Here is a 26,587-nt window from a genome sequence, read left to right as displayed (position 1 = left end):
ATAGGGACAAAGAGACAGAGGTTTAATGCTTCGGTCAAAAAGTGGTCTGGGATAAAGGGGTTTGGATTCAAGGAGCACTGATTCCAGTACTAGCGAAAGATGGATCTCTTCCCTTGGGACGTGCACCACTGGGCCGGGACCAGTGTCCTGACAAATCGAGTAACCGGGGCTGTAGATCGGGATTTAACCTAAAAAAGATGGAAAGGGTTCAAGTGAGGAGAAATCTTGAAACTTAAGAAAAAAGTCAAGGCAATTGTGCAGCGTAGCGACTTGGATAAAAATAAGCAGAGTGTGAGAGGAAAGGACGGAGAATTTAAAGTAGTAGTGCATCAGCGATTAACGTAAAAGTAGGGATAATGGTTAAAAGTTAAAACTAATTCATCTCTACTGAATGCACGAAGCATTTATAACAAGGGATCTACAAGACAGTAAAGCAGTCTAAATATAAAAGAAAGAAAAAAGAAGAACATAGAAAAGACTAAACTTAGGTTCGACATAGCTGGACTGGGAATAGAGAGAATTAGAGAACAAGAGTGTAAAAAGATGTTTAAAATAAAGTGAATGGAACTACTATTAACAGTGGGTGAAACTGTCTGTACAGCTATGTACGCGGTGTTTGTAATAAAACAGTGGAACAGGAGGCAACAATACGTTGCAAAGCAGCAGATATAGTAGATAAGACTGAGACACAGTTACATACAAATCAGGTCTGGGAATTAAACATTAGAGGTTAAAACATATTTAGAAAAGATCGAGATGGATAAGGTGGGGCGGAGTGGCTGTACTCATTAGGGAAATCATAAAATCAGCAATTAAAAAAGTATCGCAGCTGTCAGTAAGTCAGAAATAGAATCCATGTGGATAGAGAAAAAAAAATCAATGGTCAATCATTTTAATAGGTTTAGACTTCATACCACGTAATAATAGAAGAGAGGTGGAGGAAGGAGAGTGCCAAACCGATAGGGAAATGAGGATAAAAGTCATAAAATAATAATTGGCCAGAAGAGGTACGTAAAAAGGTTAAGGGAATGGAGTTCCTACAATGTGTACTGTGCTCCTTTCTCAATCAATACATAAGAAGCCCGACAAGGGGGGCTCGCTACTGGACCTAGCAATGGGGAATGAACCAGAGCAGATAAAATAAGTAAAAATGGAGGAACTTCTAGGTAATACTGACCATAATATAATATGCTTTACGGTAATAATTGAGAAGGATATAAGTAAGAAGAAGAGGAAGTTAATATTTTGGAGAAAATTCGATATTGAGAGGCTGAGAATAGAAATTGAGAAAATAAACTAGACAACAATATAGGCAAACAATGATGTAAAGTCCATGAAAATTATATTACATTAAAACTCAAGAGCAAGATACACACTAATGGAATACCATGGAAGAATAACAAATAAGGGGTAAATTGAGGGTAAGGAAAGAGGCATACTCTAATAGAGGGACAGCGGAGGGGGAGCATGACAAAGGGGAACACGAAGAGATTAGGCCCTAGTGTATATCTTTAATTGGTGGTATTGAATTAATTTAAATTAGTTAAAGGGTAAGTCATGTCAGGAGAGCCCAGCCCCGTGTTATGCTCCTCTTGTTCTATGTGGGAATTCAGTGACGCTGCCTGTGTCCCTGACGACCATGTGTGCCAGAAATGTATCCAGCTGCAGCTACTGGTAGACCGCATTGCGGCGCTGGAGCTGCGGATGGATGAGTTTTGGAGCATTCACGATGCTGAGAGGGTCGTGAGTAACACGTTTAGTGAGTTGGTCACACCGCAGGTAAGGGCTGCACAGGCAGAAGGGAAATGGGTGACCATCAGGCGGAGCAGTAGAAGCAGGCAGGTAGTGCAGGGGTTCCCTGTAGACATCCCCCTCTGAAACAGGTATACCGATTTGGATACTGCTGAGGGGGTTGACTTACCAGAGGAAAGCAGCAGCAGCCAACTTCCTGGCACCAGGGGTGCCTCTGCTGCTCAGGAAGGGAGGAAAAATAGTGGGAGAGCAATAGCGGTAGGGGGTTCTATCATAAGGGGAACAGATAGGCGTTTATGTGGCCGTAGCCATGACTGCAGGATGGTTTGTTGCCTCCCTGGTGCCAGGGTCAAGCATGTCACTGAAAGGCTGCAGGCCACTCTGACGGGGGAGGGTGAACAGTCAGAGGTCGTGATTCACATTGGGACCAATGACATGGGTAGGAAGAGGGATGAGGTCCTGCAGCAAGAATTTAGAGAGCTAGGTAGCAGACTAAAGAGTAGGACCTCAAAGGTTGTAATCTGGATTACTCCCGGTGCCACGTGCTAGTGAGTATAGGAATTGGAGGGCAGAGCAGACGAATGCGTGGCTACAGAGTTGGTGCAGGAGGGAGGGCTTTAGTTTCCTGGATCACTGAGCCTGATTCTGGGGAAGGTCGGACTTTTACAAGTCGGACGGGTTGCACCTGAACCAGAACGGGAGAAATATCCTTGCGGGGTGGTTTGCTAGTACTGTTCGGGGGGGTTTAAACTAACTTGGCAGGGGGATGGGTTACAGAGTGGAGCTATAATAGGGGGTGATGTACAGCCAAATAGAGAGGAACAAGTAAGTCAGACAGGAAGGCAGAGCAAATATGTAACGGCACAAGGGAGTAGGGCAAGGCTAAATGGCATTTATATGTATGGCAGTGTTCCACATTGTCCGATATGTGCCAATTTTGTAGCTGTACTGGAGTCACGGCCAATTCTGGAGCTCAAGTCTTCAGCACGATAGCTGGGATGTTGTCGGGGCCCATAGCCTTTGCTGTATCCAGTGGGCTCAGCCGTTTCTTGATGTTACTTGGAGCGGATCGAATTGGCTGAAGACTGGCTTCTGTGATTCTGGGGACCTTAGGAGGAGGCCGATATGGATCATCCACTCGGCACTTTTGGCTGAAGATTATTGCAAACGCTTCAGCCTTGTCTTTTGCAGTCAAGTGCTGGGCCCCACCTTCATTAAGGATGGGGAAACTAATTGAGCCTCCTCCTCCCGTTAGTTTTTCAAGTGTCCATTACCCTTCACGAATGGATGTGACAGGACTGTAGAGCTTTGATCTGATACGTTAATTTTGCGATCGCCAAGCCCTGTATCTTGCATGTTGCTTCCGCTTTTCAGCATTCATGTAGTCCTGTATTGCAGCTTCCCCAGATTGGCAACTCATTGTTAGATACGCCTGGTGCTGCTCCTGCCATGCTCTTCCACTCATTATTGAACCAGGGTTGTCCCCCTGGCTTGGTTTAATTGTAGAGTGAGGGATATGCCGGGCCATGAGGTTACTGATTGTGGTGGAATACAATTCTGCTGCTGATGGCCCACAGCGTGGGTGTCCAGTGTTGAGCTGCTAGATCTGTTCTGAATCTGTCCCATTTAGCACGGTGGTAGTGCCACACAACACGATGGAGAAAATCTCACGATGAAGGCGGGATTTTGTCTCCTAAATGTCTGTGCGATGGACACTGCTACCAATACGCTCATGGACAGATGCACTTGCGACAGGTAGATTGGTGAGGATGAGGTCTAGTAGGTTTTTCCCTCGTGTTGATTCTTTCAGCACATATCGCAGGCCCAGCCTGGCAGTTATGTCCTTAAGCACTCGGCCAGCTCGGTCACTAGTGGTGCTACCGAGCCACTTTTGGTGATGGACGTGGAAGTCCCCCACCCAGCATACATTCTGTGCCCTTGCTACTCTCAATTCTTGTTCCAAAAGGGTTCAACATGAAAGAGTACTGATTCATCAGCTGATATAACAGCACCTTACCTTTGTGGTACATATATTAAGTGTGAAGATATCTATTTTGGTCCAAGAACAGGATAGATCCAAGTATTAATTAAATGGTGGAAAGCTAGTAACATTGGAGGTGGAAATGGTTTGACGGATCCACGTACATAGATCGCTAAAATTTAGTGCAGAATTTAAATTCTTTGTATTGTTGTAGTTATGAAATAAAAACAGAAAATGCTTGAAATACTCAGCAGGTCAGTCAGCATCCGGGGGAGAAAGAAACAGAGTTAAAGTTTCAGCTCGATTAACTTTTCATCAGGACCGCAAAATGTTGCCGATGCAACAGGTTTTTTAAGGAAGCACAGGAGTCAGGGAAAGCGGGGGGAAATGGGAGGAATGAACTAAAGAAAAGTCCTGTGATGGGGGAAGGGAGGAGAGATTGAATGACAGAGGGATGATGGTGCGAGGCAAAGCGGGTGGTAATGGGAGAAGTAAAGAAGCAAAAGATGAGTCTAAAAGAGCTGAAATATAGTAGTCCGGTACAAAACAAACACAGATGCCAATCGATTGTTAGCTTTAATAACCAGAAGCTGGAATATTACATGGAGGAAGTTTTGCTACAGCTATACAAAGCCCTATTTACAATACCTCTGGGGTACTGCCTACAGTTCTGGATACCACCCCTTCGGAAGGATATGTTGGCCTTGGAAGTGTGGAAATTGGCCCTTCGTTTTATCTCAGTCCATCCTCCTCTCTCATCCTGATTACACTCGTCTCAGCTCCCACAATTTGGGAACCTCCGTTTTATTAGATTAATTAAATGTTGGAATTGTATTTTAATGAGTAATCCGGGTTACCTGCAATTTGTACGTTAATGATTCGCTTATTGGCCTTAAGGAGTGGATTTCACATCTGTGAAATTGGATTGCCACTCGAGCACGGAAATAATCTGCAATCTGTGAATTAGCTGATCTCACTTCGGGTCAGCATTTTCAGACTGCGTGTCTCATATGTTCTGATCATTCCACTCATTGTTCAAGCAATATTCTGAGCATTGGCGAGTTTAACTTTCCCCTACAGTGTCAGCTGTGGCTCAGTTGGTACCACAATCGCTTCTGAGTCAAGAAGGTTTTGGGTTCAAGTTCCAGTCCAGGGATGTGAGCACGTAAAAAAGCTGGGCTGACATGCCAGTGCAGTACTGAGTGAGTGCTGCACTGTCGGATGCGCCGACTTTCTGATGACACGTTAAATTGACTGCTCTCTCACGTGGACATAAAAGATCCCAGGGCACTATTATGAAGAAGAGCAGGGGAGATATCGCCGATGTCCAGGCCAATATTTATCCCTCAACCAACATAACAAAAACAGATCTTTTTATCATTGCTGATTGTGGGATCTTGCTGTGAGCAAATTGGCTGCTGTGTTTCCCACTTTACAACAGCGATTCCACTTCAAATGTACATCATTGGCGGTAAATTGATTTGAGACTTCCGGTGGCTGTGAAAGGCGCTCAATTAATGCAATTTGAAATCAAGCAGTGGCGGCAGCTGTGCGGACCTGGGAGGTGCAGAGAGGCGGCAGTGGTGGTATAATGTTAGCCTGAAGCAGAGGTAGGGCCCACTGCAGCAGCGGCGGTGGTGCTGCGGACCCAGGAGGAGCAGCGAGGCGGCAGCGGTGGATTTGAGTACAGCAGTAAAGAAGTCTTATTCCAATTATATTGGGCTTAGGTGAGACCAGTCCTGGTGTACTGTGTACAACTTTGGTCTCCTTACCTAAGGAAGGACATACTTGCCACAGCGGGACTGCAAAAAAATGTCATGAGTTTGATTCTTGGGATGGCGGGACTGTCGTATGAGAAGAGATTGATTAAACTAGGCCTGTATTCTCTCGAATTCAGAAGAATGAGAGGAGATCTCATTGAAACACACAAAATGATTACAGGGCATGATAGGGTGGATGTTGGGAGAAATTATCCCTTGGCTGGGGAGTCTAGAACCAGGTGCCACAGCCTCAAGATAAAGCGGAGGCCATGCAGGACTGAGATGAGAAGACATTTATTTACACAGAGGGTTGTGAATCTTTGGGATTCTCCACCAGCAAGGGCTTTGGAGGCTCAATCATTGGGTGTATTTGAAACAGAAGTTGATATATTTCTGACTAGTAAGGGCATCAAGGGATAAGCCGCGGCAGCAGCGGGAGCGGCGGGCCTGCAATGGAAAAGTGGCTGTGGATGAAAATAAAGGTTGGTGATTTTCAGGCCCAGTCGAGCAGCGGCGGATCTGCGATGGAGAATGCAAGAGTGACGTCACAATACATAAAGTGACACCGGGCAGGGGTAGCAGCGGATTGGGTGAGTATGGTCATGTGAGTATGTTTACTACTCTATAGTTTGACAGTTAAAGTTAATAGCTTATAATGTTTAAAAGGTCCTAATTTTGTGGTTTATAGATGCAAAGGTCTCTGTTGTGTAACAGGGAGTGCTAATAAACAAGGGCACTTGAGTACATCATTTAATTTTTGCGTTATTAGTGGTATTGATTTGATTTAATTTATTATGAATTAATTAAAAGGTAATTCATGGCAGGACAGCTCGGCCCCATGGCATGTTCCTCCTGCGCTATTTGGGAAATCAGGGACACTTCCTGTGCCCCTCACAAGCATGTGTATTGGAATTGTATCCAGCTGCAGCTATTGACAGACCGCATTGCGGCGCTGGATCTGCGATTGGATACATACTGAAGCACTTGCAATGCTGAGTACGTCGTGGATATCACCTTTAATCAGTTGGTCACACCACAGGTAAATTCTGCACAGGCAGGAAGGAAATGGGTGAAAACCAGACAGAGTAGTAGGCACAGGCAGGTAGTGCAGGGGTCCCCTGTGGCCATCCCACTCTCAAACAGATATACCGGTTTGGATATTACTGGGGGAGATGGCTTATCGGGGGAAGGCAGTGCAGCCAACTTCATGGCAATGTGGGTGGTTCTGCTGCACAGGACGGGGGGAAAAGAGCGGGCGAGCTATAATAATAGCGGATTATATTGTTAGAGGATTAGATCGTAGTTTCTGCGGCCGCAACCGAGAGTCCAGGATGGTATTTTGCCTTTCTGGAACAAGGGTCAAAGATCTCTCAGAGCGGCTGCAGAATATTTTGGAAGGGGAGGGTGAACAGCCGGTTGTCTTGATGCATACAGGTACCAACGATATAGGTAATAACCGGCATGAGGTCCTAAAAGCTGAATATAGGGAGTTAGGAGGTAAATTAAAAAATAGGACCTCCAATGTAGTAATCTCAGGATTGCTACCAGTGCCACGTGCTAGTCAGAGTAGAAATAGAAGGATATTTCAGATGAATACGTGGCTAGAGGAATGGTGCATGTTGGAGGGATTCAAATTCCTGGGACATTAGAATTTGTTCCGAGGGATGTGGGGCCAGTACAAACTGGACGGTCTGCACCTGGGCAGGACTCGGACCGATGTCCTTGGGGGAGTGTTTGCTGGTGCTGTTGGGGAGGGTTTCAACTAAAATGGAAGGGATTACGGGAACCTTTGCAGGGAGACAGACGAAAGGGAAAAAAGGATAGAAGCATATTACAGGAAGGATAGAAGCAAAAGTGGCAGTCCGAGAAATCCAGGATTTAAATCAAACATGGCCACAGTAAATAATAACGCTAAGAGGTCTAAGAGTGTTTTAAAAACAAGCCTGAATGTTTTGTCTCGTAATGCGAGAAGCATTCATAATAAGGTGGATAAATTAGCTGTGCAAATAGATGTAACAGGCTATGATATGATTGGGTTTACAGAAACATGGCTCCAAGTTGACCAAGGCTGTGAACTCAACATCAAGGGGTATGCAATATTCAGGAAGAACAGGTAAAACGGAAAAAGAGGTGGGGTAGCATTGTTCGTTAAAGACGAAATTAACGCAATATTAAGGAAGGATGTTAGCTCTGATGATTTGGAACCTGTATGGGTACAGCTGAGAAATACCAAGGGGCAGAAAACGTTAGTGGGAGTTGTATACAGACTGCCAAACAGTAAGGCGGAGGTTGGGGATGGCATTAAATGGGAAATTAGAGGCGCTTGCATTAAGGGCACAGCAGTTATCATGGGTGACTATAATCTACATATAGATTGCGATAACCAAATTACTAACAAAACTGTGGAGGAGGAATTCCTGGAGGGTATACGGGATGGATTCCTGGACCAAGATGTCGACGAATCAATCAAGAGTTCAGGCCATTTTAGACTGGGTAATATATAATGAGAAAGGATTAATTACGAGGTTGTTGTGCGAGGCCCCTTGGGGAGGAGCGATCACAATATGATAGAATTCATCATGAAGATGGAGAGTGAAGTAGTTGACTGAGAGACTAGGGTGCTGAATTTAAATAAATTAAACTATGATGATATGAGGCGCGAGTTGGATTGGATGGATTTTGGAATGTTACTTAAAATGTTGATGGTGGATAGGCAATGGTAAATATTTAAAGATTGCATGGAAGAACTCCAGAATTTGTTCATCTCTGTTTGGCATAAAAATAAAACAAAAATGTGACTCAACCGTGGCTAACAAGGGAAATTAGGGGTAGCATAGGAGCCAAGGAGAGGACATAAAATGGCCAGAAAAAGCAGCAAACGTGAGGATTGGGAGAAGTTTAGCATCCAGCAAAGAACGACAAAGGGATTAATTAAGAGGGGGAAAATAGATTATGAGAGTAAGCTTTCAGTTAATATAGAAACTGCCTCTGAAAGCTTCTTTAGATATGTGAAGAGAACAAGATTGGTGAAGTCAAGCGTAGGTCCATTGCAGTCAGAGTCAGAGGAATTATAATGTGCAGTAAAGAAATATCAGGCCAAATAAATTCATACTCTGTTTCTGTCTTCACAAAGGAGGACACAGATAACCTCCCAGAGATATCGGGGAACATAGGGTCCAATGACAGGCAGGAACTGAAATAAATTAGTATTTGTATGGACATGGTGTTAGGGAAATTGACGGGATTGAAGGCCGATAATTCCCCTGGGACTGATAATCTACATCCTAGTGTAATTAAGGAAGTGGCCCTAGAAATAGTAGATGCATTGCTGCTCATCTTCCAAAATTCTAAAGACTGTGGAACAGTTCCCATGGACTGGAGGGTAGCTAATGTTACCCCGTTATTCAAAGAAGGTGGTAGAGAGGAAACGAGGAACTATAGACTGGTAAGCCTGATATCGGTAGTGGGGAAATTCTAGAGTCCATTATAAAAGATGAAACAGCAGAGCACTTGGAAAACAGTGACAGGATCGGACAAAGTCAACATGAATTTTCAAAAGGTAAATCGTGCTTGACTAATCTAATGGAATTTTTTGAGGATGTAACTGGTAGAAGAGATAAGGGAGAACCTGTGGATGTAGTGTATTTGGACATTCAGAAGGCTTTCAATAAGGTCCTGCATAAGAGATTAGCGTGCAAAGTTAAAGCATAAGGGATTGGGGGCAAAGTACTGACTTGGATAGAGAACTGGTTGATAGTCAGGAAGCAAAGAAATTGAATAAACGAGTCTTTACCGAGTGGCAGGCAATGACTAGTGGGCTAACGCAGGGATCAGTGCTAGGACCCCAGCTATTAATCATATATATAAATGATCTAGTCGAGGGAACTGGGTGTAATATCTCCAGGTTTGCAGATGACACAAAGCTGGGTGGGGATGTGTGCTGTGCGGAAGATGCTGACAAACTCCAGTATGATTCGGACAGGTTGGGTGATTGGCAGATGCAGGTCAGATGCAGTATAACGTGGATAAATGTGGCGTTATCCACTTTGGTGGCAAAAACAGGAAGGCAGATTATTATCTGAACGGCAATAGATTGGGAAAAGTAGAAGTGCAACGAGACCTGGGTGTTTTTGTGCACCAGTCGCTGGAAGTAATCATGCAGGTGCAGCAGGTGGTTAAGAAGGCAAATGGTATGTTGGCGTTCATAATGATAGGATTCGAATACAGGAGCAAGGATGCCTTGCTGCAGTTGTACAGAGCCTTGGTGAGACCACACCTTGAGTATTGTGTGCAGTTTTGGTCGCCTTATCTGGGGAAGGATGTTCTTGCCATGGAGGGAGTGCAGCCGAAGATTCAACAGACTGATACCTGGGATGGCAGGAATGACGTATGAAGAGTTTAGAAGAATGTGAGGGGAAATCTTTGAAACTTATAAAATTCTAACAGGACTAGACAGGCTAGAGGCAGTAAGGATGTTCCTGAAACGGGGGAATCCAGAACCAGGGGTCACATTCTAAAGATAAGGGGTAAGCCATTTAGGACAGGGATGAGGAGGAATTACTTCACCCAGAGAGTGGTGAACCTGTGGAATTCTCTACCACAGCAGGCAGTTGAGGCCAATTCATTAAATATATTCAAGGAGGAGTCAGATATATTTCTTAAGGCTAAAGGGGTCAAGGGATATGGGGAGAAAGCAGGGACAGGGCACTGAATTTGGATAATCAGCCATGATATCATTAAATGGCAGAATAGGCTCGACGGGCCGAATGGGCTACACCTGCTTCTTTCTTCTATGTTTCTATGTTAATCCGCTAACTGATAATCGTACCGGTGGGAGAAAGTTTCAGCAGGATGGAAATATATTCATTGGAATTTAGAAGAATGAGAGGGGATCTTATTGAAACATATAAGATTCTGAAGGGGCTCGACAAGGTAGATGCAGAGAGGATGTGTCCCCTCGTGGGGGAATCTGGAACTAGTGGGCATAATTTTAGAATATAGGGGGACCCTTTAAAATCGGAAATGAGGAGGAATTTCTTCTCTCAGGTGGTCGTGAATATTTGAAGTTCTCCTCCCCAGAGATTTGTGGAGGCTCGGTCATTGAAAATATTTAAGTTGGAGATAGACAGGTTTTTTAATGGTAAGGGAGTCAAGGGTTATGGTGAGCGGACAGGGAAGTGGAGTTGAGCCCAAGATCAAATCAGCCATTATCTTATGGAATGGCAGAGCAGGCTCGAGGGGCCAATTGAATTACTCCTGCTCCTACATCTTACCTTTGTATGAAAGCACCTCACCTAACGTATTAAATCACCAAGTGTGTGCACATGCTCACTTAATCATACTTCTGTACTGCAGACCTAAAAGCATGCACAGTGCGAATTAAAATTGCAGAGTGCACTCACTCGCCCTTACTGACATGACTGATCTGGGCATTAAACCACCAGGGGGCTCCCACTCGCTCTTAACTTTCATGCAGATCTGCAAAAAAGCACCGAATGATTTAAATCAAGCGGGGGTGTACAGCAGGCTTTACTTTTCTGCAGCCCTGTTAACAAAAACTGTGTACATTTAACCACCAGAGGGCGGACAATCGCCCTTACTAATACTACTGAATTGTGTACATGTGCTGTGTATATTAAACCAGCAAGGTAGCACACGAGCCCTTTTTTACGCTGCAGACTTGTTATCCTGCAGCATGTCCATTAAACCACCGGGACGGCGGGGCATTCGTCATTATTAATATGGCAGAACTATATAATGCACCGTGCACATTCTGCATGCCTTTCATTTAGCTCTGCGCTTCTTTCACAGTCCTGTTTTCTATCCGTGGTTTCCTGCCTCTGAATGTGGATATTTAGCAGCTCACTGTGCCGCTCCTCCCGCTGCGTTCTTCAAACACCCTCAGTGCTGGCGATGAACAGCCCTTTGCAGACTTGGTTACTCTGAGTGGAATCCTAATTTCCTGCCTTGCTACTGACAATTTTTCCGATGGAAATAGTTGCTTCCTAATTACTCTTTTCAAAACCCCTCATAATTTTGAACACCTCTTAAAAATCTACCCTTATTGTTCTTTGCTCTGGTCTCTCCATCTAATTGAACACTTTCATATATTGTAAAATTCTAGTCAATCTATACTACACGCTTTCTTATCCAGTGACATCCTTCTTAATGTCTGGGTTCCAGAATTGGTCACAGTATGCCAGCTGATGCATAAACTCTGATTCATATAGATTTCATTGAGTTTGCCCTTTGTGCATCTGTTGATTAATTGTAGGATCCCGTGTATCTTAGCAGCTTTTTCTGCCAACTTCAAGGATTTGGGTATGTGAACTCGTAGTGCCTCACCGTTCCTGCACCCGTTTGTACCAGGTCATTGAAATATATATCAAAAAGTGTAGTTGTCCCAAAACCAACTCCTGGAGATCACCAATGCATACTTCCATCCTGTCTGAAAAACAACTGTTCGCAGCTACTGACGAGCACTTCTGATGAAAGGTCATCGACCTGAGACCTTAACTCTATTTCCCTCTCCACAGAGGCTGACTGACCTGCTAAGTATTTCCAGCTTTTTGTTTACTTGTTCACATCTACTTCCTCCTTTCTGTTCCTCAGCCAATTATGTATCCACCCTGCAGATGCCTGTTTAATCTCATGAGCTTCAATATTTCTGATAGATCTATTATGTGGATACTATATCAAAGAACTTTAGAAAGTTCATATATACAACATCAACCACACTATCCTCAATCGAATGTCTCCATTACTTCATCCAACAACACAACTCATTTTGTCAGACACGATTTGAATTTAAAGCATCGATGTTGCCTTCTGAAGTTATCTTCACTTTTGGGTTTCTGTTGTTTATCAAGATATCCTCCTGACATTTATTAACCCTTGTTTTGCCGAGCCACAATTGAATTTATCGCGGATTAAGGTCTGGAAAACATTCGGCACCACTGACGTTCGGCTGATTCGTCAGTGTTTAACGAGTTTTACATAGGATTACATAGGGTTACATAGGATATGCAGCACAGAAACAGGACATTCGGCCCGTCCGGCCTGTGCCATCGTTTATGCTCAACTCGGGCCACTCCCGTCTTTCCTCATCCACCCCTATCAGCAAAGACATCTACTCCATTCTCCAGCATAAATTTATCCAGCATCCCCTTAAAAGCATCGATACTATTGGTGTCAACCGCTCCCTGTCATAGCGTGTTCCAAATTCTCAGCATTCTCTGGGTAAAGACGTTTCTTCTTAATACCCCATTTGCGTTCTTGGTGACAATCTGATTTTGATGGCCACTAGTTTTCCTGTTCCCCTCAAGTGGAAGCAAACTCTATCAAAATAATTGATAATTTTAAGTACCTCTATTAGCTCACCCCTCAGACATGTTTTTCAAGAGAAAGGAGACCCAGCCTGTTCATCCTTTCCTGATAGGTATAAACACGCATTTATTTTATCATCCTTTTAATTATTTTTTCACCCTGCCTAGTAGCTCTATATTACTTTATAATATGGCGACCATAACTGTGCACTGGACTCCAAGTGTGGACTAACCAGGGTTCAATAATATTTAGAATATCCTCAATATTTTTTAATTCTAACCCTCTGGAAACAAATCCGAGTGTTTGGTTTGCTTTTTATGGCCGTGTTAACCTGTGTCGTTCGAAAGCTGTCTGATGCAGCTTTGTATTTATGGGCTACAGCTTCATTTAATTTTACTTAATATAATTTAATATTGAAGGGAGGGCGCGCTATAGCATCGCTCTTTGGAAATAATATGTCACTGTAAATGTAAGTGTAAATTATATCAAATATTGTAACAAAAACAGCTTGAATTTATATACCACCTTAAAGTGGTAAAATGAACCAAAGCGCTTCACAGGAGTATTATAAGACAACACATTTGACACCGAACCACATAAGGATGAATAAGGGCAGATGGCGAAATGCTTCGTCAAACAGATAGATTTTAAGGAGCGTCTTTATAGAGGAAGGAGATGTAGCGAGGCAGACAGGTTTAGGCAGGGAATTCCAGAGTTTAGGGCCCAGGCAACAGAAGGCACGGCCACCAATGGTTGAGCGATTAATACTGCAGGTGCTCAAGTGGGCAGAATTAGAGGAGCGCAGAGATCTCGGTGGTAGTGAGGCTGGTGGAGATTACAAAGGTAGGCTGGGGCAAGGCCATGGAGGGAGTTGAAAACACCGATGAGAATTTGTAAATCGAGGCGCTGTTTAAATGGGAGCCAATATCACAAACACTACTAAATAATACTGCAGAATAATTTTACAATAATACTAATGATCAAGAATTTGGTTAAGATCAGGTCAAATTTGACTATAATTTAATCTTGCCCCCAGCTTGAAACTGGGGTTGTGGATTGGCTCCCGTTAATAGAGTTTACCCGGTTTTAATCATCATTTATTTTTATCCGGGGATGATCCACATTGTGGTTTTTCAAACCAAGTCTTAAGTTTGAAAGCTAGACCATCGTTTTAGTTACACAGGCACGGTTCAGTTGGTGAGGTGAGATGAGATGAGATCGAGTTCTAGTCATTGAAATCTTCAGAGCAGTTAATTAGCCATTTTAAATTATTTAATCCAATAGCCACAGTTGGACAATGGTCCTCGCGATTTATGTGCAGAAACAATTATCCATTTTTCCAATGGACGGGCACCATGACAGTATCACCGACTTCCTAGTCAAAAGCTGTAAACATTTTATCGAAGTACTTCTTAAGCTGATTTTAGCTTTCCCAATCTTTTGGGCCATATACTGACTAGTGATTTGTGCGTGGTTCATCTTCTTTGCCAACCACGTGTCTCTAATTGCTCCGTGCATCAATGATATTTCTGCAGGGAGCAAAAGATGTCCTGGGCTAAGCAATAGTGGTACAGTTATTTCTTGATTTAGTGACAGCCCTGTAGAAGAGAGTGGGAAAAAACGCATAGCCAGTAAGCACATTAGCAGGATAGTTGGATCGTTTTCAAAGTCATATTTCCACTTTCGACCACCCGTGATGAATGAGGACGATGAGATGCATGCCTTGTTTGTGTAAATTGCATTACTTCCTGTAAATTCTGTAAACCATGTTCCCTTTGAAATGAGACCCTGGATCACAATGCACCTGTAATGAAAATCCCCCGATGTGCACTCACCCGGCGCGCCGACATCTGAAGCCTGGGACTGCTTGGAATTCCTTTCACTGGCCCGGGTCAGACGTCGGCGCGATGTGCTTGCCTGATCCAGCGGCGTAGTTAGTGCGATGTGCCGGCTTGGATCAGGTGAGCAGTGTGCAGCCTATCAGGGGAGGGGAAATTTCATTCATGAGTTTGATAGTAAGAACTGTCAAACTCATGAAAAGTATGGGCGCCCAAAAGACTAGTTTAACTTCAAATAAAATTATAAAAAACATCCCAATAATTAAATAAACTATAAATAACTTTAAAAAACTATTTTAAATAATTAATCGAACTTTTGAAAAAAATAATTTTTTAATAAATCGGGTCTAAATATAAACTTACCTTACTGTAAAGTCCTTAAACACAATAAAGCTGTGGAAAAATGTTATAATTTTAAATAACAGACCACTTACCTTCAAGAATCAAGTCCTTACACCTCCTTTTTATAAGTCTAAAAAGTTCTGGCCCTTGCACACGGGCAAACCTGTCAAACAGAAGGAAGTACAACGTGTGCAGGCAGAGTCATGCGTGCACGCGTTGGACCTCTGAACCCCTTGGAGGAAATGCTGGTTTCCCGCGCATGCGCTGTGCATGCTGAAATCCGGCACTTCCAATGGGCCCACGCGTGAGTACACCGTCCATACTCACTCGTTGGGACCGGAATTACTGGCCCATTAATATAAGAAATAAGAGCAGGAGTAGGACATAGTGTCCGTCGATCCTGCTCCTCAAGTCAATAAGATCATGTTTGATCATCGATCTCAACTCCACTATCCCGCCCAATCACCATATACTTTGATGCACGTAGAGTCCAAAAATATATATATCTGAGCCTTGAATAGATTCATATACTCAGCATTCACAGCTCTCTGCGGCAGAGAATTTGAAAGATTCACAACGCTCTGAGTGAAAAAATTACTCCTCATCTCATTCTTAAATGGCCTACCTCTGAGCCTGAGATTAAGCCCCTAGTTCTATGCACGCCAGCCAGGGGAAACAACCTCAGCATCTACATTGTCAAACCCCTTCAGAATCTTGTATGTTTCAATGAGATCACCTCTCATTCTTTAAAACTCCAGGAAGTATAGGAACAATCTACACAATCTTTCATCATAGGACAGCCCTCTCCTCCCAGAAATCAATCTGGTGAAACTTCGTTGCATGGCCTCCAAGCCACGGATATCCTTCCTTATATAAGGAGAAGGAAACTGTGCACTCTACCCCAGGTGTGGTCTCACGAAGGTCCTGTAAAATTGCCACAAGACTTCCTTACTCTTACACTCCAACCCCCTTGCAATCATGGCCAACATGACATTTGCCTTCCTTATTGCTTGCTGTACCAGCATGCTTGCTTTACCTGATTGCCTTGATCCACTTTGCGAATCAGTCAATAACCACGAAGCAATACTGGTAACCCATGCTTGGACTGTGCAAGAGTCCAATAAAATCAAATTGATTCTGAAGCCATATTCCCTCCTGGGGGCACAGCATGTCCGAGAAAGGCATGGTTAGAGTACAAAGAAGGATTTTGTTGCAGGCAAAATAAACAATGTGCTTCAAATCCCGCTAACTATTAGCCCACAGGACAACTTTACTCATTTTTGATAAGTTACCTCTGCCGAATATTGGCCCCTGTAGGATGGGAATGAAAGATATGAAGAAATCCCCAGGAAGCAGTGGGAGTACACACTCTGTAAACGTGGGGAGCTCTGGCAGTTTATGGACTAATAGGGCCTGATCTCTCCCTATCTCCTTAATATATATAGCCCATCATTTGATGGGGGCAGTGGTTCGCCAGAGTCGTGCCACCTCTTGATCAACACCTGTGGGGCTGTCAGGTAGTGGTCAGTTGGTCAGTTGGTCAGTTTCTGGCGGCAAGCTCGGGTAGTGGTCATTTAGATAGTTTCTGGATTTTCAGTCAGTTTGTTGGCAACTGGTCAGTTTTTTAATTCAATCGTTCACGGGATGCGGGCGTCTCTGGCAAGGCCCAGCATTTATTTCTCATCCCTAGTTGACAAGTTGGTGTTAAGCTGCCGTTTTCAATCACTGCCACTGTGCTGATAGGGAGGGAGTTCCAGGATTTCGAAACAGTGACGATGAAGGAATGGCGATACATTTTAAGTCAGGATAGTGTGTGACATGAAGGATAACTTGGAGTTGGTGGTATTTCTGTGCACCCGCTGCACTTGTTCTTCGAGCTGGTAGACTTCGGGGGTTTGTGATCTACAATCGCAGCAGTATGGTCGAGCTCCTGTTGTGCACCTTTTAGATTTTATGCATTGCAGCCACGTTATATTTCAGGTGGTGGATGGGCTGCCGATTAAGCGGGATGCTTTGAGATGAATGGTTTCTATCTGCATTAGATTGTTAAGGAACTAGTTGGTAGTCTTCCTGGGTTTGGAGATGGTGTTGCAGCAGTGTTGGCGATTTGCTGCAGTGCATCTTTTAGATTGTGTGCGTTGCAGCCATGTTGCGCCGGTGGTAGTGGGAGAAAATGTATCAGGTGATGAATTGGCTGCCGATCTAGCGGGCTGCTTTACAGTCAATTTGTTGAATCAAAAGAGCAAGCAGGCTGCTTTGTCCTGGATGATATCGATCAGCATTATTTTAAGGTACAGTATTAGTTTGAGGTGATGTATTCATTTGATTTGCTGTATTAGTTTCAGGGGTTGCGTTCGTTTCAGGGAATGTATTAGTATCAGGGGCTGTAGTATTTTGAGGTGCTGTGTTAGTTTGAGGAGCTGTATTAGTTTGAGGGGCTGTATTATTTTGAGAGCCTGTGTTAGTTTGAGGGGCTGTATTAGTTTGAGGAGCTTTGCTGGTTTGAGGGGTTATATTAGTTTGAGGGGCTGTATTAGTTTGAACAGCTGTATTATTTCGAGTGGCAGTATTTGTTAGAGAAGCTGTATTATTTTTGAGGAGATTTGTAATTTGAGGAGCTGTATTAGTTTCAGGGGCTGTGTTAGTTTGAGGGGTTGTAGTAGTTTTAGGAGCTGTATTAGTTTGGGGGACTGTTGTAGTTTGAGAAGCTCTATTAGTTTGAGGGGTTGTAGCTGTTTGTGGGTCTGTATTAGATTGAGTGGCTGTATTAGATGGAGGTGCTATATTAGTTTGAGGTGCTGTATTAGTTTGAGGAGCTCTATTAGTTTTTAGGGGCTGTGGTTAGTTTGAAGAGCTGTATTGGTTTGAGGGATTGTAGTAGTTTGATGGGATGTATTAGTTTGAGGAGCAGTGTTAGTTTGAGGGGTGGTAGTAGATTGAGGGGCTGTATTACTTTCAGGAGCTGTATTAGATTGAGGAGCTGTATTAGTTTGAGGGGCTGTGGTTAGTTTGAGGAGCTGTATTGGTTTGAGGGATTGTATTAGATTGATGTGCTGTATTAGGTTGAGGAGCTGAGTTATTTTGAGTTGCTGTATTCGTTTGAATTGCTGTGTTAGTTTGAGGGGCTGTATTAATGTAAGGTTCCGTTTTAGTTTAAGTGGCTGTATAAGTTTGAGGATCTGTACTAGTTTGAGGAGCTGTATTAGTTTGTGGAGCTGCATTAGTTTGTGGTACTGCTTTAGTTTGAGGGGCTCTATTAGGTTGATGGGCTGTACCAGTTTGAGGGGTTGTAAACGTTTGTGGTGCTGTATTAGTTTGTGGAGCTGTATTAGTTTGTGGTGCTGCTTTAGTTTGAGGGGCTCTATTAGGTTGATGGGCTGTACCAGTTTGAGGGGTTGTAACCGTTTGAGGAGCTGTAATAGTTTGTGGAGCTCTTTTAGTTTCAGGAGCTGTATGAGTTTGAGATGCTGTATTAGTTTGAGGAGTTGTATTAGTCTGAGGAGTTGTGTTAGTTTGCGGAGCTGTATTAGTTTGAGGGGCTGTGTTAGTTTGAGGAGCTCTTTTAGGTTTAGGGGTTGTAGTTAGTTGGCGGGGCTGCATTAGTTTGAGGGGCAGTGGTTACTTTAAGGAGCTCTATTGGTTTGAGGGATTGTAGTAGTTTGAGGGGCTGTATTAGTTTGAGGAGCTGTGTTAGTTTGTAGTGCAGTATTCCTGTGAGGTGCTGTTTTAGATTGAGGGGCTGTATTAATTTAAGGTTCTGTGATGGTTTGAGGTGCTGTATAAGTTTGAGGATCTGTATTAGTTTGAGGAGCTGAATTAGTTTGAGGAGCTATATTAGTTTGAGGGGCTGTGTTTGGTTTGAGGCTTTGTATTATTTTGAGGGATGGAGGTTAATTTGAGAGCTGCATTGCTTTTAGAGATTGTACTAATTTGAGGAGCTGTATTAGTTTGAGGAGCTATATTAGTTTGAGGTGCTGTATTCGGTGGAGGTGCTGTGTTAGTTTGAGGGGCTGTATTAATTTAAGGTTCTGTGTTAGTTTGAGAGGCTGTAAATGTTTGACGATCTGTTTTAGTTTGAGGAGCTGTATTAGGTTGAGGGCCTAAAATTTTGAGGACCTGTATTAGTTTAGGAGCTTTATTACTTTGAGGACCTGTATTAGTTTAAGGTAGTATTTTAGTTTGAGGGGTAGTATTAGTTTGAGCAGCTGTATTCGTTTGAGGAGCTGTATTAATTTGAAATACTGTTTTAGTTTGAGGGGCTGTATTATGTTGAGGGGCTTTATTATTTTGAGGGGCTGTAGAAGCTTGAGGTACTGCTTTAGTTTGAGGATCTGTATTAGTTTGAGGAGCTGTATAAGTTTGAGGACCTGCATTAGATTGAGGTACTGCTTTAGTTTGAGAGGCTGTATTAGTTTGAGGAGCTGCATTAGTTTGAAGTACTGTTTTAGCTTGAGGGGCATTATAAGTTTGAGGGGCTGTCTTAATTTGAGGATCTGTATTAGTTTGAGGTTCTATTTTAATTTGAGGGGCTGTATTAGTTTGAGGAGCTGTATTAGTTTGGGGAACTGTATTAGTTTCAGGGAATTTATTAGGTTGAAGGTCTGTATTAGCTTGAGGGGCTGTGTTAGCTCCAGTGTCTGTATTAGTTTGAGGGGCTGTATTAGTTTGAGGATATCTGTTAGTATGATGTGCTGACTCAGTTTGAGGGGCTGTATTAAAATGGGCATCTGTATTAGTTTGAGGTATTCTATTATTTTGAGGTACTGTGTTAGTTTTAGACCCCTTATTACAAAGTATTACATAAGTTATAACCTATAATAAAGTACTTACAGTGCAGAAACTGATCATTCGGCCAAACTGGTTTTGATGCTCCAGACGGTAAATACACCCTTCTATTCTTTCCTACATCATGAGGTTATCTAGTTACCCCTGAAATACATCAATCTTAGATGCCTCAACTATTCCTTGTAGGGCGTTCCAAATTCTTACAAATCTGTGTGAAAAGCCTTTTCTCCTGTATTCCGTATTGGATTGAGCAATGACTATCTTATACTTATGGCTTCATAGTTCTGTTTTCAATCGCAAGTGGAAACAACTTGTCTACATCTACCTTATCAAATACGAACATATGAACATTCAAATTGGAACAGGAGTACATATCTCGGCCCCTCGAGCCTGCTCCGGAATTCAATAAGATCATGGATGATCTGATTCCTCCACATTCAAGCCTATGCCCGATACCCTTTCTCGTCCTTGCTTATAAAGAATCTATCTACCTCTGCCTTAAAAATATTCAAAGACTCTGCTTACACCGCCCTCTGATGAAGAGTATACCAAAGCCTCACGACCTTCTGTGAGAAAGAAATTCTCCTCAACTCTGTCTTAAATGGGCGACCACTTATTTTTAAACAGTGACCCCGACTTCCAGATTAACCCACAAGAGAAAACAGCCTCTCCACATCCACCCTTCCAAGACCCCTCAGGATCTTATATGTTTCAATCAAGTCAACTCTTACTCTTCAAAACTCCAGTGGTTACATGTCTAGGCTGTCCAAACTTTCCTCATAAGAAAACCCGCTCATTTCAGGTATTGCTCCAGTATTTCTTCTCTGAACTGTTTCCAAAGCATTTACATCCTTCCTTAAATAAGACCAATACTGTACACAGTACTGCAGATGTGGTCTCACCAATGCCCCATATAAATGGAGCTTAACCTCCCAACTTATGTATTCAATTTCCCTCGCAATAAATGATAACATTCTATTTGATTTCCTCGTTACTTGCTGTACCTGCATACTAACAATTTGCGAATCATGCACTAGGACTCCCAGATCCCTCTGCATCTCAGAACTCTACAATCTCTCACCATTTAGATAATATGCTATTTTTTTCTGTTCTTTCAGAATGGACCATTTCACACTTTTCCACGTTATACATCATTTGCCAGATCCTTTCCCACTCACTTCACCTATCTATATCCCTTTGTAGTCTCCGTATGACCTCTTCACAATTTATTTCCCTGCCTATCTTTGTTTCATCAGCAAATTTATCGGCCATAACTTCGTACCCTTCATCCAAGTCATTTATATAAATTATAAAATGTTGAGGCCCCAGAACTGATCCCTATTTCACACCACTCGTTACATCTTGCAAACCAGAAAATGAACCATTTATGCCTACACTCTGTTAGCCAATCTTCTATCTATGCCAATATGATACCCGCTACACCATCAGCTGTTATTTTCCACAATAACCTTTGATGTGACAACTTATCAAATGCCTTCTGGTGATTTAAGCACAGTACATCCACCGGTTCCCCTTTATCCACAACACATGTAATTCGTGTAAGAGGTCCAAAAAATTGGTTAAACATGATTTCACTTTCACAAAACCATATTGACTCTGCCTGATTACCTTGAACTTTTCAAAGTGCCCTGCTGTAACGTCTTTCATAATAACTTCTAACATCTTCTCTATGACAGATGATAAGCTAACTGGCCTTATTTTCCTGCTTTCTGACTCCCTCCCTTGTTGAATAAACGAGGTTTCGTCGTTATTTTCCACTCTAATGGAACCTTCCCCGAATCTAGGGAATTCTGGTAAATTAAATATTAAGCATCAGCTATCTCACTAGCAATTTATTTTAAGACCCTAGAATGAAGTCCATCATGACCCGGGGACTTGTCAGCCCGCTGCTCCAACAATTTGCTCAGTACCACTTCCCCGGTGATTATAATTTCCGTGTTCCTCCCTCCCTTCTATTTCCTGATTTACTGCTCTTTCTGGGATGTTACCTGTATCCTATATAGTGATAACCGATGCAAAATACCTGTTCAATACAATGGCCACCCCCTTATTTTCCATTACTAATTCCCCAGACTCACTTTCTATAGAATCAATGCTCACCTTGTTAATAATTTTCCTTTTTAAATATGTATAGAAAATCTTACTATCTGATTTTAAATTTCTAGCTAGCTTTCTCGCAAACTCTACTTCTTCTCTCCTTATTAATCTTTCAGTCAGTCTTTGCTTTTTTTTAATATTCTTTCCAATCTTCAGACCTGCCAGACTTCATTACGCAATTATATGTTTGTTCTTAAAGATTGATACTATCTTTAACTTTTTAGCTAACCACGGATGGTGGATCCTAACCTTGGAATTGCTCTTTCTCTTTGGAATGTATATATTCTGTTTATTCTGAAATATCGCCTTAAATGTCTGTCACTGCAAATCTATTTACCTATATCTTAACTTAATTAGCCATTTCAGCTTTCATGCCCTCCTAAAAGTCCTTATTTAATTTTAAAATGTTATTCTTGGACCCACTCTTCTCTCCTCAAACTGAATGTAAAATTCAATCATATTACGATCGCTGCTACCTACGGGCGCCTTCACTATGAGGTCATTAATTAATCCGTTCTCGTTGCACAATACCAGGTCTAGTATAGCCTGCTCTCTGGTTCGGTCCAGAACGTGCTGTTCTAAGAAACTATCTCGGAAACATTCTCTGAACTCCTCATCTGGGCCACCTTTTCCCATCTGATTTTTCCCCCTGACTCAGAAACACAGACACATAGAAACATAGAAGATAGGAGAAGGAGTAGGTCATTCGGCCCCTCGATCCTGCTCCACCATTCGATGAGATCATGGCTGATCATCCAAACTCAGTACCCAGTACCTGCCTTCTCCCCATATCCCTTGATATCGTTAGCTATAAGAAATATATCGAACTCCCTCTTGAATATATTTAAAGACTTGGCCTCAACCGCCTTCTGTGGTAGAGAATTCCACAGGTTCACCAATCCCTGGGTGAAGAGATTCTTCCTCATCTCTGTCCTAATTGGCTGACTCCTTATCCTTAGACTATGACCCCTGGTTCTGGACTCTCCGACCATCGGGAACATTCTACCTGCACATCTAATTTGTCCAGAGCTGTCAGAATTTTATAAGTTTCGATGAGATCCCCTCTCATTCTTCTAAACTCCAGCGAGTATAAGCCCAATTGACCCAATCTCTCCTCATACGTCATTCCTGCCATCCCAGGTATCAGCCTTGTGAATCTTCGCTGAACTCCTTCCATGGCAAGGACATTCTTTTTCAGATAAGGTAACCAAAACTGCACACAGTACTCAAGGTGTGGTCTCACCAAGGCCCTGTACAACTGCTGCAGGACATCCTTGCTCCTGTACTCAAACCCTTTTGGTATGAAGGCCAACATACAATTTGCCTTCTTCACCGCCTGCTGCACCTGCATGCTTACCTCCAGCGAATGGTCTCGTTGCACTTCCCCTTCTCCCAATCTATTGCCACTACATTCCGATTAAGACCCCTGCCTGAACGGCTTCCTCTACCTCGGTGCCATGGTCAGTTTGCTCATCCAATGCGCAGCCACCGCTTTCATGCATACAGGCCGCAAGAAGCTCAAATCTGTTGGACAATTGAAAAGACTGAGGCTCCTCCACCTCCTGGGTCCCCATACCTGCCTCACCCGCAGTCACATTCTCCTGTCTCTGACCACTGACCAAATCAGAAGACCCTATCGGAAGGGGTGTGACTACCTCCTGGAATAATGTGTACAGCTAACAATCCCCCTCCCTGATGCATTGCTGTTTTGGCAGCTCGGCCTCCAACTCATAAACTCTGAGCCGAAGCACCCCGAGCTGCAGACACTTACTGTAGATGTGTTCATTCTGGAGCAAACTGGCGTCCAGGAGCTCCCACATCCTGCAGTCGCAACAAATCGCCTGCTGTGCCATCTTTATTGAGTCTTATTTCATTTAATTTTAGAAATTAATAATCCCTACGACACACCCTCAGCTCCTGCCCACACCAGTAAATATCCGCAGCTCCTCTCCACCCTACCCAAACAATCCTCCTATGATTTTCAATACCCCACCTATCCACAGATCATCACCACCCACAGCAAATTTCCTCTCCACATCCCGCCGAAACCAAATATCCTCAGCTCCTCCACAAAATATCTAATATTCCCAACTGCGCCCCACCTCTACCTGACATTCTCAACATCTCTCCAGTTATTTCTGCATGCAGACTTCAGCTGTCAATCACATACTCGCTGCCGGGGAACCCGCAGGGAACTGCCTGCAGGTATTTCTGCCTACAGTCTGCAGCTGCCAATGTAATGAGTGCGATGTGCTATCGCATATTATCAATCAGAAAGAACAACAACAACGTTGCTTTGCGGTTTAAAGGCTGGAATTCCCTGAAAGTTTCTAGGAGCGTGTGTGATTGACAGCCACAGTTTGTGTGCCACGTGATTAGTGCAGGAAGTTCTCTGACAGATCCCGGGAGGAGATCATATAAAAAAGTATTACAAAGTATTGACAGCACTGACATTTAATTTCAGCCCAACAGTTCCATGCTGGTGTTTATGCTTCACTCGATCCTCCTCCTGATAGTTAGTCTCCAGCTGTCCTCCGGTTTCCAACCGGCCAAACTGTAGAGTAGGTTGTAAATGTGCCTTGGCGACCAACACCCTGCTTTAACAATGACTCGATTGTGGCTAGAATATGTGGTCCACTCCTGGCAGGATACAAGGATTGGTTTACAGGAACACGTACCAGTCCATTAATCTCGTCGGGCTCAGTCATCCTTCCCCAATCGGTTTCTGCAGTACAAATGGGCACGGGACAGTTTCTCGGACCGCCTGTACCTCCGGGTCATCGGAGGTGGCTGGTTTTTACCCCTTTGTTTAATAACCGTGGATATTGAAAGTGTGTCAGATAGGCGGTCCGTTCTAATCTTCCATCAGATACAGTTTTTGGCCTAATCAGTCACCACTCGTTGCCTGTTGAGCACATCGCCACCCAGCAGTCCCTGCCCATTGCACATAGACATATAGATGCGAGACAGGACAGTGACCTGAACCCCGTCCATGCCTAATGCTAAAGGAACGGGCCCAGTATGGTCGTCTGTGTCCAACTGTCGAAGCTGATGGAACCTTGTGCAGGCCCTTCGTAGGAGCAGGGTCGGTGTTGCCAATGTTGGTAGTGGAGGAGCTGGAGCGGACCAACATCAATTGCTGATAGTGTCTGTAGTCAACAATGTGGACTACCGGTCTCCCACCGCCATGGTATCGGACAGGGGAGGTTGCCTTCCCCTAATAGGCCTGCAGGAATCAGACAGGAAGTGGTCATGATTCCGTTGACTCGGGTTCTGCAGCGACCGATCGGGTTCCCTGGCCGATGGTAAAATAGCCTAATGCTGCCTCCATCTTGTCTAGTCGTCGGTCGAGTGAGTCGGAGCCTGCCTGTCTGCGGGGTTGTGTCCATTGTTGCATTGACGGGCATAGTGGCCTCGATGGTCGAAGAGATAGCAGTGACCAAAGCACTTTTCGCTGTAGTCTTAGATGACCCTGAGTTTAGCTTAGGGAGCGGGTCCTCAACGGGCTCTACTACAACCTTGGCATGTGTCCTAGGAATATTGGCAGGGGTGTGCTCCCACGCAATCCTGGCATCAGTGCATACTTGTTCCCACGGCGAGTCTTTGGAGACATAGAGACAGTTAAAAAAGAAGCTTTTGAAGCCAGGGTTATTGAAGTCATCTCCTGCACCACCACTGGTGTGCTGGAAGATGTCACGGAGTTAATGGGCAAAAGACATTCGGGCTTTCGGTATGGCCCTGTTTGGTGTTAGCTAGGAGCTGGTGAAAAGTTTTATTATGGTCAAAGATGTTTTGATGCTTTGGCTGGCTGGTTCCCTGCTGACGCCCTCATAACAATACTTTGCTATGTCTGGTTGATGGGCTCGCTTGTGCTTGTGTTGACCTAACGTCTCTTTCATTAATTATCTGATGTGATTGGAATTCTTTCAGGGTGGTCAGTCAGCGGGGTCGCCGAACAATTTAAACAGAAATGTTAAACATCTCATAACATGCATCAATCTTTAGGATTAAATGTTTCTTACAATCTGCTGAACCATTGTTGGCCGTGCCTGCTGTTGCCGAGACCCTAAGCTCTGGAATTCCCTGCCTAAACCTCTCCGCCTCACTTTCTTCCTGGAAAACGCTCCTTAGCACATCCCTCTTTGACCAAGCTTTTGGTTATCTGCCCCAATTTCTACCTATGTGGAACGGTGTCAAATGTATTTCCTTTAATACTGCTGTGAAGCGCCTTTGGGATATTTTACTACGTGAAAGGCACTATTTCATAATTGTTGTTGATGTAGTTGCTAATAAACCTGAACAACAGGCTTGTACCATCTCGGGCACCACCAGCGAATCCTCCCATTTCCCTTCCCCATGTCCAATTTCAACATAATTACAAGCGATTGGCCGATGCTTACAGCTCCTTTTCCAACAGTAACGAAGCTCCTTCGCTCCGTTGCAGGCTCCAAAGCGATCTCGCGAGATTCAGGTGAGATGGTGCCTTGGTGTCATGTGGGGGACGGGCTGTGCACAAACACTTTTTGTCTTCTAGCCTCGGTCGACAACCCTCTCCAACTTGTTAACCGCTGGAAGTGGAAGCAATGGACACCACAAAGGGGATTGGGAGATAAGAGGGGCTCTGATAGATGATCTATTAAGACACTAGATGTGAAGATAACTCCCATAAGTTCCAGGCAGGCGCC

Source organism: Somniosus microcephalus, unplaced genomic scaffold, assembly GCF_052327205.1.
Source record: "Somniosus microcephalus isolate GS21.2 unplaced genomic scaffold, FLI_Smic_1.0 unresolved_chr5, whole genome shotgun sequence".
In the NCBI taxonomy this organism is placed as follows: Eukaryota; Metazoa; Chordata; class Chondrichthyes; order Squaliformes; family Somniosidae; genus Somniosus; species Somniosus microcephalus.
The sequence above is the reverse complement of the archived record's forward strand: the minus strand, read 5'-3'. Positions refer to the sequence as shown.